The sequence below is a fragment of the Lycium ferocissimum genome, chromosome 12 (assembly GCF_029784015.1).
Source record: "Lycium ferocissimum isolate CSIRO_LF1 chromosome 12, AGI_CSIRO_Lferr_CH_V1, whole genome shotgun sequence".
Lineage (NCBI taxonomy): Eukaryota > Viridiplantae > Streptophyta > Magnoliopsida > Solanales > Solanaceae > Lycium > Lycium ferocissimum.
The window spans coordinates 24,272,062-24,291,296 of NC_081353.1; the positions used below are offsets into that span (position 1 = coordinate 24,272,062).

Below are 19,235 nucleotides of genomic sequence, written 5' to 3' on the forward strand. Positions count from 1 at the left end.
GCTATGTGTTCCGACAGAGAGATCACTTGTTACGACTAAGAAGGGTTGCCTGCGTGTTAGCATAATCACTCGGAGGTATATCTAATTTCCATGATAAATTGTGAGTTATTGGTAATATTCATACCGTTGTTCGTTCTTGTCAATAAAAAGGGTTGCATTGGGTGAGTTGAGCGAATGCATAATAGTGTACGCCCATCAAGGGCATTTTTCATGACATTGATTCATTCATTAGCATCGTTGCGTATATTGCGTTTGATTATGAAATAATGCATGGAGCGGAAAGTCTGAGTAAGTAGCAGTTGTGCTCTTCGATTTTATATCCGAGTTAGGTTGAATATGAGGTACTACTTGATAGTCGATCATTGGCAGTGATGTGAAAATAAATATATATCCATATATGAAAAGGTACATTTGACCCGGGGTGAAGATGTGGCCTAGATGTGAGCTCGTGGTCCGAGGTTTGTTCCGGAACGAGTGGTATATGGGCATCATGGGTCCCCTGCAGGTCATGACTATTGGGCAAAGACACCAATTAGCATGTATGTATAGTTCAAGTGATTGGCTAGTGCATTGCATTGTATTGCACATCATCATATTTTGCATTGTACATCATTACATTTTATTGCATTATTATTCGTTGGTTACGATTTTGGTATGGATGTTGAATGCCTATTGTGATATAAGTATGACCATTGACTGAGTTAAATAGTGGATTAGTGACTTTACCTTGGGACGGAACTTGGACTTGTGATTATCAGGTAAGATTATTGAGACTTGATAGACTTGTGGTTTAGAAGCTTTATATTAGGTTGTGACTCTGTTGTGGGATATTCTGTGACTTGGATTTGAGTATTAAGTGCCTAGCTATTTTATCTTGTTGATTCATATTATGTTGCATGAACTAATCTTAGTCGACCTATGATGCTTACCAGTACGTGTGGTATACTGATACTACTCTTGCTAAATCCTTTTTGGGTGTAGATGTATTACAGTTATTACTTGAAGTTTCTCTCTGGATTACGGACATCTTCCTACGGCCTTGCTCTTGCTCATCTCATTTCGAGCGAGGTTGTGTCGTCTATTTAGTTTTGTTCTTGTGTAATAGGAGCTCTTGTACCTATCTAGACTAGGTCCCGAGAAATTTTGCAGTCTTTCTTGTATTAATAACAGAGTCATTATGAGTACTTTTAAATTGCGATCATTAAGTATATTGTTGTTAATAAAACTGTTGAATATTGGGTTGGTTAGTAAGAGTTCGCTTACTCGGCAGTAATACAGTAGGTGCCCGCACGGCCCGTAGATTTGGGACGTGACAAAAATACACACTTAGACATATTTATACACAATTATACAATATTGTATAAGTGGGTATACTATACGTACTGGTTTTCAATAAGACTTATACATATTTATACGCCTATATACATAAGTATACAAGACGGATACATTATGTATATAGGTGTATAATAGTGTATTAGAGGGTTGTATACACCAATATACACTATTATACACCCACTGCCCTTCACTTACAGGTTTCTCCATCGCCGACCTCAACCACCTCCAGCAATCCCCACCACCGGTAATTTCATTTCTGCCACCTGCGCTCCACCACCATCTCGATAAGTTTTCTGATAGATCTAGATCTAGGTAATTTCTGGTCAGATCTAGCTCAGGCGATCAGTGGTGAAAGAAGTTGACTCGCTGCATCGGCACAGCGACCGGGAAAGACAATGAAAGACGGTGGCGAAGGATGGGAAGCGCAGCATGGAGGGGTACAGTGCTCAGGCAGTCGGTAGTGGAAGAAGTTGACTTGCCGACGACAGGGGAAGACGGCGAGAGGTTGGGAAACACAACAGGAGGGGTACGATGCTTAGGCTATCGGAGAAAACGTTTGGGTCATTTTTTGTAAGATTTTAAAATATGGGTCAATTTTGATAGTATTGTTACCCTAATTAACATAGGGTGTAATTATCTCAACCAAAGATGCTATATTTTTTTATCAAATGTAAAGGACCAAAGTTGTTCAAGAATATACTTATGTGACTTCTAGACCTACTATAATACCACAAAGTAGAGGTTTTTTTTTTTTTTCTCTTTTGGGCAAAGGTGCAAATATACTCCTCAACTTTGTGATCTAGAGCAGATATACCTCTCGTTAAAAAAGTGGTGCATACAAACTCTTGCGATACATAAATGGTGCAAACATACCCTTGTCGTTACACAAATGGTGCAAATATATCCTTTTCACTGACAATTTCTTTTTAAAATCATTTAGCTTTTCTTTTTAATTAAAAAGAATGTCATGTGGCTTTAAAAGAATAAGTCTACCAATTTTTTTTAGTAGACTTTTTTTTTTAATAGCCACGTAGTAATTTTTTTTTCTGGTGGATCAGGTCTGGTTCATTTAAAAAAATACCTCTGTGACTTTAAAAAAAAAAATAAGTCTACCCATTTTTCTTAAACGAACAAGACCCAACTCACCAGAAAAAAAAAATTACCACGTGGCTTTAAAAAAATATGTCTATTGAAAAAAATAGGTAGACTTTTTTTTTTAATGCCACATGGCATTATTTTAAATTAAATAATAAGCTAAATGTTTTTTTGTTTTAAAAAAGAAAAATAAAAACTCATAGCAAAAAGGGTATATTTGCACCATCTTCTATATATTATTAAAAGGAGGATAGTTTGCCATAGGATTGTGACAAGTGGCAGCGCAGGATTATGCCAAGTGGCAGTTTTAGGACACACATTAGTTAATTAGTTTACAATAAGTTATTAGTTATTATTATAGAATTCAAATTTAAAAATTACTATACGAGAAGATTTTAAAATAGAAAAAAAAAAAAAAAAAATAAAAAAAAAACTTCCAGATCAACTTACAACTTCCACGTTAGAAAAAGGAAAAAAAAATAAATGAAAAAAAAGAAAAGAAATAAGAGAAGGTGGTTTAGGAAGAAAATAAGGAAGAAGAAAGTGGGTAAGAAAAGAAATAACCCAAAGCACTTTATTTACATAAAAGCAAGCTCTTCACGCCCTTTCCATTCAAATACAATATTAGGAGAAAAAAAACTAACCTTCAAATTTCAAATACAATATTAGGAGAAAAAAAACTAACCTAAACTAACCGCACATTGCACGTTCCTATTTCCCTAATGATAGTAAAACGATAAATAAATCACAATTAAACAAACAAACAAACTCGAAGTTGGTTGCGGTAAGAGCGTTTGTGGGGTGCGTGGTTCAAGAAATTTCCGGTGAGGTTAGTGAATTCCTCAACTTTCGTACTACACCGAATCATTTTTTGTTTATTACCGAAAAAATTTTTTTAAGTTACGTTTGGAGATTGTGGTTGCGGAAATTATGTTGTAATGGCATGGCTTTTGGTGCCTTTGATTATTCTCCTTTAGAAGACATCAAGACAATTAACATAGGGTATATGTAATATATCTTCGCTATATATAATAATATTTAAGATGCATTATATTAAAAAGTTTATCAAAGAGAGAATGTAAATTTTGTGGGCTTGAAACCTTTCAAAGTTGTTCAAGAATATATTGCAATGAATGTGACTTCTAGAACCTTTTCTTTTATAATACAGATAGTAGCTTTGTCATTGTTTCAATGTTTTTATTAGAAATTTTTTTTAGCATTAAGAGTTGCGTTTCAAGAGGATTCAGGGGGAGCTAAAGGATATATCTAAGTTTCATGAAAATTCATATTATTATTTAGGAGCACACCACATCCTCAAACCCCGTTAAGGGAAAAGTAGGTGTCACTGCAAATAAGATATTGAATCATAGACATGAAACCTTAAATATACGGTTATCCTTTTGTCAACATACTCATGCAAACTTGATATGGAAAGAAATATACTAAACGTTGTACAAGTTAATTATGATAAAAAATATTTTGTCAATTCTTTCAGGAAAAATCACATCTTTGAAGTGTAAGAATGATAGGATCTTAAAATCCTATACATTATTTTTCCAATTCAAAAAATTATGTCGTCGACTATTTTGAGATTTCGGTTGGTATAAATTTATTAAAAGCATTTATCTTCTCTTCTGGATATTAAATTATTAAGTGAAGTGATACGTTAGAAAAAGCCACATGATAGTTTTGGACAAAAAAGTTAAAGCATTTTAATAATACCATCCAATTGAAGAAGGACAGTCATAATAATATAATGGTATTTGAACTTTGAACTGGTATATAAAATAAAAAAGTATTTGAACAACGAAAGAATTTGAGCAATACAATTTGTACCTTTTATATATATATATATATATATATATATAAAAGTTATTTCAATAGTAATAGATCATACTTCTATTAATATCTATGTTATATTAAATTAAAAGAAGAGTTGCGGGAAGGGTATTAAATCAAGTGAAAAACTAATGAAATTTTCATATAGGTAATTTCAAAATGAAAAATTAAATCTTAAAAAATTTTATAATGATAACAAAAGAGGAAAATTCAATTTCTTATTATAATTAATATAACAAAAATTTCAAAATATAAATAGATTTAGAACAAAATATTCAAATGACTTATATATTTGTTTCTAGATTGCTTCAAAATTACAATTTAGGTGTAAACTATGATACCATTTGGATTATAGATAAAAATTTAATGGTAAAAGCTAATTAAACTATAGATAGTAGGCAAATGAATAAAGAGCAGTAGTAGTTTTACAAATATAATTAATTTTTGATAATTAAAATTCTAATTTTTATATTGATAATAAAATAGAAGAAAACTTTAGTTCTTATTTGCACGTAATGAAAACAATCATTGAGAAATATAAAGACATATCTTGATAATATAATAATAAGAATTTATCTTTTTATACTTTGGATGAATTCAAAACCTTAGCTTAATTTTAAGCATGACAATTTCATAATAGGTAAAATAACAAACAAGAGAAAACAATTAAATTATGAAGGTACGAAACAAATAGAGATAACGTGAGGATATTTCTACATTTGAATCATTTTAAAATAAAATAGAATAATTAAATAATATTAAAAAGTATTACTTATAATTTTAGACAATTTGCAAAAAAATATGAAAAGTAAATAAAAGATAATTGGTGCAAAGGTTTTATTTATTTATGTGATATTAAAAAAGTAGTGTAGTAGACAAGAATATTAATTCAAGTGATAAGTTATATTATTCGCGCATTTTTACTCGAAGTTTTTAGTGTTTCTTAATATATAACTTTGAGCATGAGGGCTCTATGGCTGTAATGGTGTTGTTGTTCTTAATGTATTTTTTTTTCCTCATGCTTGAGGTTCATCCAATAAAATGAAGACTTCTGATTGTGACTAAAATATGCTAACACTTCTCCATTAATTTATATATTTGTATAAAATCGAGTTAGGCTTTTGAACATTTCATAACAATTGTTTAAACATTTATGTTACAATTTATTTGTTGTAGCAAATATTGCTTAAAAAGTGCTCTTTGGTTTTGTAAAATAGTTTGGGCATAATACATAATGCAACTTTTTTCCCGCGCGACGTACTTAGTGTAACGGCGGGGGGTATATATGCATTACTTTTTTAACGAATACAAGTTGAGGATATAACCTTTTCCCTTTTCTTTATAAATAAACTATAAATTTACTACTGTTCACTATGAGCACAACCCCCAACAAAGAAGAACACACAAGTATATAAAATATCTTCAAAGATTTTTGTTAACATTAGATCAAATGTAAAAAGCAAGGACTTCAAACCTGACAGCTATTTGTGTATGTTAGTTAAGGTGGTGCAAGTTATTAGGGAGGTGGGGTGACAATTTTGTCTTACAACAACATAAGACTGTTTACTTAAGAAAAAAAGAAAAACTAAATAAATGAAAAAAAATTTGGGACCAATTATATATATTTTTTTTTTCTCAAACTAAAGAGAGGCACCAGGCCACCGGCCATCTTTCAAGTACTATCAAGACTGCATATAAATTTCCATGTTCATAATGTGTACTCTAGAATACTTACTAGTGTCTTTTGATGCCTCTAAATTTTCAATGGAAATGTGTTTGGAATAATTAAGTAAAGAGGCAGAATAATGAAATTATAATTAGTGAAACAAAAAATAAACACAATACATATAACTACAGTTTGAAATCCGCTTTTATATTATGTTATAGTATGTTATTTATAACAACTTCTCGCTATAATAATAAAAAATATTCCCAAAAAAACGACGTTAGTAGAGAGATGTTTGACTGTAGTACTAGCCACAAAAAAAGTCATCACTAAAAACAACAGTATCTTCAATATACTATAATCACAAAATTCGTTATCATAGTAATAGACTTGATACTTAAAAGGATTATTTTCGTAACTGCGGAAAAGAATCAAAGTAAAAAAAGGACTATATGAACAAGAAAAATGTAATACCTAAAAATGGAATTAAGAAGAGCAAAGTAAATCTTCAGAAAATTCCTCAAGATTACCTTAATTATGACATTATATGTATCATGCACATAATCATAAAATAATGTAATGGTACTTTTGATTCATATACACGTTTTTTCTTTTTTGTTACACAAGATTATGATTTGGTCCACCATCAAATCTAAGTAGGACGACAAGAGCAGAATTCAAATATTCAATTACGACTTGGATATCTTCTTAGATCTCCTTCTAGGCTTTACTAATGAAGGTGATGGGATAGTTCCTCAAAATTAATTGTTTAGGGATAGATGCATACAAATAACAATTTGAAGATTTTATGTTAGTATAACATTGGTGACGAGTCTATTTGTTATTTGAAGCAAGTAATGTGAAGTGTGAAGTTATAGGTTAGGCAGAATACATTAAGCTAAATTAGAATTTGTGAGTAAATTTTATTTAGGCATGACTCTAATATTGATTTTTCCATTTATTTGAACACGCATGATAAAATCTTTCATTAGATATACTTTGTTTAAAATTTTTAAAATCTTTTGCGTGTATTCTGAAGCGTCCATTATGTATATAAGTTAACTGCATAAAATGTGTCACCTCTTTTAATTATACACATCGGCCTTAGTTGAAACAAGCCTAAGATTTTACGTGCGGCTTATTAAGGCTAATACACATAATTAACAAAAGTGACAAATTTTAAGTGCTTTACTTACAATAAGCCCTTGAGAACACGTCCAAAAATTTGAGCCATAAATGTATAACAAGAACACATTATCCGCATTCCCGTGTTCGGTGTTCAATCATCGAAACAGTAATTAAATTATCTAAATTAAAATTTCTTTGGCAAAGCGAAACTTTTGTAATTTGAATGTTTAAATGAAATTTATTTTCGATGTATTACGATTTCCGCGTATAAGTTAAGATAGTCATAAGTAAAATAACTTCCATCCATAAGTGAGAAAGTAATATTTTCTTTTTGATGAAAAATATTTTCCTTCGAAAACCAATCCAGTCATGCTAAACTTCATAAAATGATTTTCTCATAAAGAAATATTTTTTGAAAAAAAATAACTATCTTCATACTACCAAATACACTACTAGTGAAATTTGTAATTGTTTTATATATTTATAAATTACATGAGATGCTCAATAAATTAGTCGAGTTGCATAAGCTGAATATTTATTCCATATAAAACAAAAAGACGCAGGTAGTGTGTGGATAGAGACGGAACCGAGTTTAATTAATTCGTGGCTCTTTCTAAATCATGTTTTTTAAGGTCAAATAATACAGGCTGGAATAGTTGGACTTTTCATTCAATAATTTTGTTTTCTCTATGGTCATTTTCAAGAAGACGAGGTGGGTTAACAATCATATTAAATGATGAATACATTAAAAAATATGCAATTAAAATAGCTTATTGGCAAAGTGATTTTGGACATTTCTATTGGCAGTTTCTGTAATTAATGCTACAACAGAAAGTGAAAGAAAGTAACATAAATACTTACTATCTTATAAATTGAATTAATTACAATTGAGTGTGTGTCTCATATTAAATAAATATCTATGAATATAAGCAATGTAAAATAAATCATAAATCATACAAGTAAAAAGGTAATTTTGACAATTTCGCAAATCATAGGGGGTGATCTTGGACATTTATTATTTTAAATTAATCTATTCGTTAAATTGGTAAGTAAGATAAATGTGTTCCACGGTATTTGTACGACGAGGGCATGGTTGATCTCAACTTTAAACGCAGGACAAAAGTAAATTAGTTCACTAACTATAAAAATAGTTATGGTCCTTTTCCTATTTTAAATGACTAATTCACAAATCATAAGCTATTACTTGTGATTAATTTTAGATTACTTAATGATAAAAACGTTTACGCTAGTAATGAAGGGAAGATCAGAGGTTAAACTTAATCCTATTTTATTAAGTGCTTTAATAATTATGAAAAGATAGAATGGAGATCAGACCGCCATCACAGAGATTATTTGAGTACGAAATTGCTAGTAATTTATTCCTATGAGTTTATGTTGCAGAGAAAATTATTACTCCAGTATTCAAATACTAACTACTACTAAATTAAATATAATAAGGTTTTTTGGCCACACTATTTTGATCACAATGGCCTAAATGAAATAAATTCATATGATTATTTAAGTCAAATTTAATAATTTATGCTTACTTAATGTCATTTTATCTTTTATTCTTAAACTTTATATTTATTTAAAATTATACAATAAAAATTATGATAATTTTTACATAAATATGATCAAATTTGGATCAAATTGGTGTTACCATTTAGCTAACTCTCAATTAAATAAAGTTAAAGGGATAACTAATCTGTCTCTAGCTGTTACTTTATTTTTGAGGATCAAGATGACACGTCATCTCTGACACTTTTATTTCCCAAAGCTTTCTTAAAGCTATACGTCAGTTCTGACTTGTTCCACATTTATTGGCGCCTGTTACCTTCCTCAATTATTTAATGTGCTTTCCAATTAGAATCTTTCTCCTATAAAAAAAATGGAAAATGGTAAAAATAAATACCTGTAATGTTATGAAAATGACTCACAAATATTCTCTGTTAGCTTTTTAATGTAAATATTCCATCAATATTTTTTTTGGATCTAGATATACCCCTGAAACTAATGTATAAGTATGATCAAACTTGAAAATTAGAAATGATCATGTGGCATTTTCTAAACTTGCACGTATATAAATTAGCATTAGAATTAAAATTCGCCCATTTATTTAAAAATCCAACCCCCTGATCCATTTAACTCCGTTCCCAGGAGCTTAAACCCACGATTTAGCTTTTTTCTTAAGTTAGGTTGCTGGTTAGGAAGTGAATTATTCAAGTATAAAAATCAGCATAACTAAGAGTAGTTTAATATCATGTTTGGTAGCATTTTAGTTGTTATGTACAAAATTCAAGTACGGAGTTTATTATCAGCTTACAATCCCTGCATAATTAATCTCTCCATTATTAACACTGCATAACTCTAACTAGCAACCAAACGACCCATTACTGTTCTGTTGCTAATTTGGGTTGTGATATTGGCCGGAAATTTGGTTAGACATACTATCAAGAACACAACTTGAAACTCTGGAGATCGATGAGTTTAAGAAATACTTCATTATATTTCTTTCAAGAATGTAACGATCAGTCTATTTGAAAAGCTTTCAGAAATCAGAAGTTCACAAAATTAGAGATGGATTGGATTATATCCAATTTTTTGTGCGGAGTGCCCTTCAAATGCTCTGGTCTTTAATTTTTGCCCCTCAAAATGGTGGTCTTTAATTTTTGTCCATTTCGCCTAATACCATAAGATTTTAGGTTCTAACTCCGGCTCAGTAAAAATAAAAAAAAAATATAAAAAAAAAAATCTCAAGGTAGATTTTGGTAGCAAAGTTAGGCCTGTTCAGACCAAAGTTAGGTGTTAAGGCAGAGTTTTGGCATGACTGAAGGCAAAATAGGTAGAGTTTCAAACTCTATCTGAAGGTAGCAAATTTGTGCCTGCGGGCAGAGAAAATTCTAGTTATTGTGTTAGATTTAGAGGTATATTTGAGCCAAAAAAAATAATTGTTGAATATATTTTTAGAGCAAAAGATTAAGGAGCACATTTGTGAGTCATTTTAATACGTTAGGAATATTTTTTTACCATTTTTCATAAAAAAAATATATAACCCCCTCCTTTTTGTTTTGAGTTTCTTCTTCTTCTTTTTTTATTCAAATTCTTCTTTTTTTATTCAAAAAAGAAGTTCACCTAATTGAGAATAAAATTAGTTAATCAAAGGGATTATTTTATTTGGATTGTATGTTTTAAGTAGTGATAGTTTGGATTAGTTGTTTGTAAATAGTTGATAAGCATTACGTGTTAATAATCATTTTTAAATGCTAAAATTGATAAGACGTGTTTGATAAAAAAAAATGTTAATAAGCTGTTCTTTAGGTAAAATGACTAAAATACCCCTAGTTATTTTTACAAAAGATTATATAATTTGAAAGTATATTTGAAAGGAAAAGAATGAGCGACAAATATGAAATGGTGAGGAAGTTAGAGGTTTTGTTTTGATTTTTTTTTTTTTTTTTGAGAATATTAGATAAAATAGTAAAAAAAATTAGTCAAACAAAAGTGCTTACAGCCCAATTTGACTAGCTTATTAGCTTAGTCAAACACCTTCATAGTATGTCCTCTTCATTGTTCAATAATTTGAAATCCATGCGTATGTTCTCTAATGTATACATATGAATGAAGTATACTCATTACTAATAGGTGTTGGGGTGGAATGCATAGATACCTTTCATCTTTAATAAGAAATTTCGCTTTCGAATTTTTGTACTTGAAAAAATCTTGATAGGAAGTGAATCACACTTTAATGGCCTTAAGCAATGTAAATTCGCACAAATTCCCCTATTTCGAGGTAGTCTTTAATTTTTTTCTCCTCAAATATGTGATCTTTAAATTTTTCCCCTTCAGCATTTTTTGCGCGCCATAATTTAGATTTTGCAAGGCATAGTTTACTTTTAACTTCGGCATATGTATCATAACATACACACAATTACGCCGTACAAGACAAAACTTTCAACACTAAGCATAATCTGGAAAACAACATAGTTTTAGATTTTGCTCGGCATAGTTTACGTTTAACTTCGGTATATGTATCATAACGTTCACACAACTTATGCCGGATAAGACAAAACTTTCAAGACTCAACATAATCTGAAAAATACCAAAAAACTTATGCCGCATAACTTCATTCCTACAGAATTTATGTTGAAGCGAGGCAAAAATTCAGTTTTCGAAGATAAAAGTGTTACAGAATTTATGCCTTGTGAAGCAGATGTGGATACTTTCATTAAATAAGTAGTAGGAACAAAAATTTAAGACTACAAAAATGAGGATAATAATTAAAGACCAGTGCATTTGAAGGTCAATCTGCTAAAAAAAAATGAATTTGAAATAGCCGTGTCCTCAAAACTGTACTGTGAATGAATTGTAACCACTGCTCACACGATTATTAAAGTAAAAATTTCACAAACAACTATCTTTTAGCTCCTTCTAATAACCTATAACTACATGTTCTACATTTACAATTCGTAGCTGGATGATCTATATTTAGCTAGTAGACGAGTCGACTTAAATAAAGGATAAATATAACAGAAATACACACGATGAGAAAATGAAAGTGCTATATTTATGGAAATAAAATCTATTCCAATTTAAATTAAAATCGTTTTTAATGTTCCCTCGATTCACGCAAATATCCTCCCATTCCATATCTGATCTCATATCTCATTCAAATAGCTAACAAATTCAAAAAAATTGAATTCAAAAAGTACATTCATATTTTTTAACCAAAAAAAAAAAAAAGTTCAAAAACTAGTTCATCAAAAAACTTTGAAAAAATAACAATATCAAACCAGTGAACAGAGCTCGTTTTAAACGACGAATATATATTTGAATTTATCTATTGAAATATCGAATTCAAGTTGAGTTCATAATTGAGGTAACAACGTTTTCACTGCAACTTTTTTTTTTTTTGATTTTTCGAAATTTTAAAAAATATAGTCAAAATATATCCGAAATATAGTCAAAATAAACTTAATAAGTAATATTGAACATAATAATCAAAATACAATTAAAATATAGCCAAAATATAGTCATAATTGAGTTCATAATTGAGGTAACAACGTTTTCATCGCAACTTTTTTATTTTTCCAAATTTTTCTAATTATAGTCAAAATATATGAAAAATATATCTGAAATATAGTCAACAGAAACCAGATTAAGTAATATTGAACATAATAATCAAAATACAATTAAAATATATATGAAAAAAAAACTATTAAAATATCAATCCAAAACATTAGGAATTGAAAATTCAAGAAGTATAAAAAAAAAAAAAAACGAAAATATAGGTTAAATACACGGTGAAACGTAAAAATCAGTATAGAATCTTACCTTTTTTGGGATTAGATTTGAATTATGAGTGAAATTAATGAGTAGTTAATTAGAGATAAACAAGGAAGTTGAACTATTGTAAAACTGATTTGAAATTGGAGGAAATTAAGGGATATTGGGCATAATGGCATGTATTTAGGGGGATAGGAGAGAGAGACGCTTTTTTTTGCTTAAATTTAGGGGTGTGGGAAGTTATCAGATGAGTGGTAAAAAAGTGATAGCTATAGGAAGTAAATATATTATATTTTAGCTACTAAATATAATTATTGTAAAGTTTAGTTATGTTCCATAAATAGGTAATAATGTAAGCTATGCCAAGTAAATTTTACATTATTAAACCCCCACAAAGCTCTGATCAGTTCTAACAACAATCAAATGCAACTCAAATTTCATCCTCCAAAGCATGATTTTAATTTCTTATGATCAAACTAAAGCAAGTTTTCTTTCTAAAATCTCTTTTTTTGGTCGTTCAGGCCAAATTGGCGTTTCTTTTTTCTTTTCTTTTCTTTTCGTTTTTAAGAAACAAAAGGGGTCAAATTTACTTATGTGTTACTTAATATTGAGCAACTTTGCTTTAGTAAAGTATTTATATAGTTTTATTCCCTCCTTTAGACAAAAATATTGAATTTGTCCTGGACCCCTAACAGAGTTCTGATTTAAGGACGATTTTAAATCATAATAAAAAGAAATTGATATGCAAATTTAGATCTTTTTCTATCGAAGAATTTGGACACGTGAAATCTATCTATTTTATGATAGAGAATGATAAAAGCAAATGCAATTTGGTAAAAGCATATTAAACGTCTAGCGAAAAATAAAATTGAGCAATTCCAAATACTACAAAGACAAATTTGGTATTTCTATTTGAGCAATTTCAAATATTACAAAGACAAATTTGGGCATTTCTATCTACCTATTTTATGATACAGTTTTGTTAATGATAAAAACAAATGCAATTTGGTAAAAGCACAATGTGAATGGATTAAACATCTAGCGAAAATAAAATTGAGCAATTCCAAATACTACAAAGACAAATTTGGGCATTTTTCCATTTTCTTAAAGAAAACTGCAAGTACTAATGGCCAAATAGTACAAAAATACTAATGAGCGAATAACAATTATTAATTATGGATAGCATCTTAGATCAAATGTGAAAGACAAAGACTTCAAGTTCAGTACCACTCACTAAGAGCAACACAATCCACTATAAAATTAAATAATAATTTTCAATTATCGATCTTAATCTAGATCAAATCATGTGAAATCTGGTAACACCGTCCTTTTATTCTCAAACACTAATCTCTACTGCAGCAATTTGGATATGTTAATTAATTAATTAACGTGATAGCCATTGTTTTTAACTGATTCAATCACCTTCATAACATTATTTATTTGTTTGCTTATGAACATTTTGTGCAGGGGGGTATCAATTTTTTTTTTTTTTATACCAATAACCTATGATATGTTCATGTCGAGTTGTCGTTTTCTGACAATGTACCAAGATAAAACAACATTTATGTTTAACTTAAAATTTGGATATTAGGCCAAACAATTAAATTTGCGAGATTAAGGCCACAAGTAATATGATTAAGTCAAATTTAGTTGATCCTTTGTTAATATAGAGATATGAAAATAACATAAATAATAATAACAAAGTAGATAATCATACAGAAATAATAAAAAAGAGAGACGGAGTAACTATTATCGATTGATCTGGGCTGATCGATAGCAAACAGTAGCCATGAGCACTAAATGAACAATAATTTTGCCACAGTTTTTGTATACGATGAGTGTCTTATAATGGTAGGAAGAGAGAGATATTTATACGATAAACTAGGCCAACTAATACCTAGCACCTCTCCTGCACATTTCGGGGATAAGATCGTGATTGTTGGACGCGATAAGACGAAATCTAGAATATTTTGGAATTGGCCGACATTGGGATGATGATTATCGGGGGTACCTTGGGCCTTCCGAATCGATCATTCCGGAATATTGTTATCCGTTATAGGCGAAGCAGACTTGGAACTAAATTTTCGAACGGTTAAGAGTTTTTTTTATCATCGGCGAAACTAGCACCGGCTGCCTCGAGGTTGTTGACTAGGAGTTGGTTGCTTGCTATGTATTCGATCAAAGAGTATTCACTCCGATACATTTATTACCAAATACAAATTAGATTAAACTTTATGCAACAGATAGAGGTTCATATTTGGAACTATAAACAATTGGATCCGGCTTCTCTCCATTACACCTTCCCTCCATTTCCTCAAGTGCACATTTAGATAAGTGACATGTGTCCTATTTAAGTTTTAAAGGCCCAGATTATATCACACTAACAAGTAATTTAACCATAGTTAAGTGAATAATTTTTTTAAAATTATCCTCTAATTTTGATAAGAAAAAGATATTCCCCATAAATTTTGGCAATAACTAATTTCATCATAAATTTTAATATTTTAATTACAAGTTACAACTGTATAACATTAAGCTAAAAGGTTTGGGTTACACTTTTTCAAAACATCTCGAAAGCCCTAAAAAATTGTGAGATTCTTGTATGGGTCAAATAAAACATAAATCGACTACTGCGTTCTGAAGCAAAAAAAAAAAAAAAAAAAAAAAGGAAGAGAAATCTGGTTATCAAAAACATTTTGAAGCAGAAAAAAATCTGGTTATTTAGAATATTTTTTATCTTGTTTGTGTGTGAAATAAAAGAAAATCATCTTCTAAAATATTTTAGAAGACTAATGTTTATCAGGCCAAACAACACGTTCTCAGGTTCATGTTCTACAATTTTAATAATTGAATATAATATAAATTTAATGATATGGCCAAAATTGATGGTGAATATTTTTTCTTACCAAAATAGGAGATAATTTTCAAAATTTATATTCACTTAATTATGGTTAAAATACTTGTTAGTATGATATAATCTGAACCTTTAAAATTTAAATAGAACACATGCCACTCATCTAAATGTGCACTTGAGGAAATAGAGAGGAGGTGTAATGGAGAGGAGCTGGATCCCATACGGAAACAATTAATATGACTTCAATATTAGCAGATTTGGAGTTATAAAAAAATCGAATTTAGTTTCCATTACACAAAGTTTCCTTACGAAAATACTAGTAATATTTAGCTGAACATGTGAAGATACAAAAATGGAAAAATTTGTTGCATTTATTAACTGAAAAATTATACTAATTAATAAAATAAAATAAAAAAATATGTCATTAGGCTATAGTTTGACCAAATTAAGGCAATTACAAAATTGACTTAAGTGATTAATACCAAAATTGGTAATATTTGATTCTAGACTGTTGAAGAGGGAAAACAATCGAGAGTCCGGAGCATAAATGGCACAAAATTGGACCAAATTTCCAAAAGGGATTGTGGGCTACACAATAAACCAAAATGGGTTTATCGTGTAGCCCTACACGATTTACCCGCTTTTTAACTGTTTCCATATTTCCATCCGTGAAATTTAAAAAAAAAAAAAAAATTAAAGGGCAAATCGTGTACCACTACACGATTTGCCAAAAGTATTTTTGCAAATCGTATAGATGTACAGGATTTAACCTTTAATTTTTGCAGACCACTCTTAGCGCAAACTTTGTTTTCTTACAGACAAGAAAGGAGACACTACTAGAAGAAAAGCCCTAGCAACTTATGATAAAAGGTGGACTTTTTATACTCACTCTTTCATCAGGAAAAAATACCCTTTGAAAATCATATTAAAGGTAAAATAGTTTTGTAATTGATTGAAAGTTAACTATACATGTTTGAATAATGAAATATGATACTCCCTCCGTCTCAAATTATTTGTCGCTTTTTTGTTTTACACACCCCTTAAAAAATATTAATTAGGAGGGAGTTTTAACTACTTTATCCTTATTTATGTCTAAGTTATAATCTATCTTCATTAAATGAATCTATCTTCATTAAATGTTTACTCTTATATATAAGTGTGTCATCTCCATTAATAACAAAATTCTACCAAGGGTAAAATGGGATAAATTTAATTAATTTAGCCTTGAACTTCTAAAACGACAAATAGTTTGAGACAACTATTTTTAGTAGCCATGACAAATAATTTGAAACTGAGGGAGTAATAGCAATTTGTTTATTGTACAAAGTGATTAAGAGCCCGTTTGGATTGGCTTATAAGTTGGCTTATAAGCTGTTTTCAGCTTTTTTGAGTGTTTGGCGGCGTAAATTTTAAAGTCATTTTTATGCTTAAAATAAGCTCAAAAAAATAATTGGACCCATTTAACTTAGTTTATCTAAAAGCGACTTTATAAGTCGAAAACAAATTTTATAAGCCAAAAAAAAAAAAAAAGTTGGACTACCCCAACTTATTTTTTACTATAAGTCGCAAAACTTGCTTTAAGCTATAAGCCAATCCAAACTACTCTAAATGAAGGCATAAAAGTTATTGTTACATGTCGAATTTAAATTAAATGGTGTATTAATTTATAGATTCTAACTAATCACTCTTATCCCAAGATTATTAATGATTCTACACCGAGTTGATATTAAATACTCCCTCCGTTTCATATTAGTTGTCCAGTTTCGCTTTTCGAGGGTCAAGTTGACTAATTTTCGGAGTTAAATTTGATTAGATCAATTCAATATTTTAAAATTACAAATTAAATATTTAAAAACTACACGAAAAACACTACAAGTTACAATACTTCTCATACTAATATGGTGGAAAATATATCTCAAACTGTTGATCAAAGTTTATATAGTTTGACTTTTAAAAAAGGAAAATGGACAAATAATATGGGAGGGAGCGAGTAATCATCTACATTGGAAATTGGACTATGAGGTATTTCAATTGAATTAGCAGTAAAAGAATACCTGGTGAGTACAACAGTAGTTTACTTATTATAGTCAATTGTATATAACCGATTAGGCAAACTGATGTACAATTGTTGCACTGTAAATGTATAGAAATCAAATTCCAAGAAAACTAAAATTGCTGGTTGAATTCATTGACATGGGATGAATTAAATCGTGTAGTGGTATACGATTTGCCCTTTAATTTTTTTTTTTTTTTAAACTTCACGGACGGAAAGACGGAAGCAGTTAAAAAATGGGTAAATCGTGTAGGGCTACACGATAAACCCATTTTGGTTTATTGTGTAGCCCAAAACCCTTTTTGAAAATTTTGGTCCAAATTTGTGCCATTTAGGCTCCGGACTCCGAGTCATGAGATCCCCACCCCACCCCACTCCCATAGCCCCCACTGCCACCCATACCTCTACCCCAACTTCATAATATTAGCGTAAAATATATACAAATATTTTTGGAATAATAAATTTTACTTACTTATAATTAATACAAAAAAACCCATATATTTCGAATAAAACATTTTCAACCATACACACCCATGATGTCTCATAACTTTTTACTGGTATATATGCAATTTGACATGCATGAATGCTAATTCTCCACATTAATTTCATGTGTCAAAAATTGAAAATAATTAGATGAGTCTAGAATTCACACTAGAATTCACAAGTGTTAATTAACTGTGAGTACTATGTTGGTCAATCTCTCACAATCTTTAGTTGTTTCTTTTCTTTTCCTTTTTTATTGGTAGGCAGGAATTCGGGCATAAGTATTATGACATTTTTGTCTCATTCCAACATAAGACTGATCTGGAAAGAGAAAATGATGCTCTATAAGACTGTTCTTAGTTTATTATTGAAGGGAAAAAATGGAATAAAATTTAGACCAATCATTTATTTATTTATTATGTTTCCCTCAACCTAATTAAAGGGTGGTGAGGAAAAACGACTATCTACCGAATACAATTAAGACAGCATAAGTAGTTTTAGATTAAATGAATATTGATTTATTATGGTGTCTTAGTGGGTACTGGAGTACATATAATAATGTTGCTTGGTGCTCACTAAAATGTCAATGGAATATAATTTGGTGGAATAATTAGTTGAAAAGGCTTAATGAATTAAAAAAGAACGGAATTCTAAAACTAAAATACAAGAAAGAATATTATTAGTACTAGCAAGAAGAAGAAAAGAAATCAACACCAACAATATTATTAGTACTAGCAAGAAGAAGAAAGGAAAAATACATTAAACCCCCCCCAACGTAGATAAAAAATGTATTAATTATGACGCATCCTTTCATGCGACCTATTACCCCCGCCTTAATTTTTCGGCATTTTGACCTTTTAGCGCCGATCCGGCGCGTGCGCACTACACTCACAACGGCGCGTGAGGGGCATTTGACCCGTTATTTTTTATTAAGTGTGTATAAAATATAACGGGACAAAACCCACCCCACCCCCTCCCCTTTATTTTCTTATTCTTCTTCATTTCTAATCTTGACTCCATTTTTGCCAAAGCTTGAAGAAAAAAAAATTGAAATACGTGCCATGCATTCTAGTGGTAAGTAATATTTTCTCCAAACTCATTATTATTCTCATCTTTTATTTATATGTTATATCTTTCACTTAATTTTTTTTTTCTACGGTTCTTAATGAAAGAGTTTAAATCGGAGTTGAACAATCTTTGTACTGAAAATGACGATCCAAAGATGAAGCGTCAAGTGCGATACTGACACGGAGTATTATTAAAAATGTAGATTTCTTGGTCTCCCAATAATCCCGAAGAAGATTTTGGACATGCCCATTCTATGGGGTACGATTATAAATATATTTTATATTGTGTGCCTTATTTGCCGCTACACATTACATTAAGCAGTGCGATACGAGTTGAATTTATTTTATAGGCTAAGAAATGTAAGTTCTTTGAATGGAGGGATGATCCTATTGATGAAAGGTCTAAGTTTGTTATTCACAAATTGATTAAGA

The 19,235-nt window shown here is 30.0% G+C and overlaps 1 protein-coding gene across 1 annotated transcript in view; it reads right to left on the reverse strand.

The window, feature by feature from the left end:
* Positions 1 to 19,235, reverse strand: part of LOC132040930 (uncharacterized) — a 61,683-nt gene that overhangs the window by 40,726 nt on the left and 1,722 nt on the right. The window lies entirely within an intron of this gene.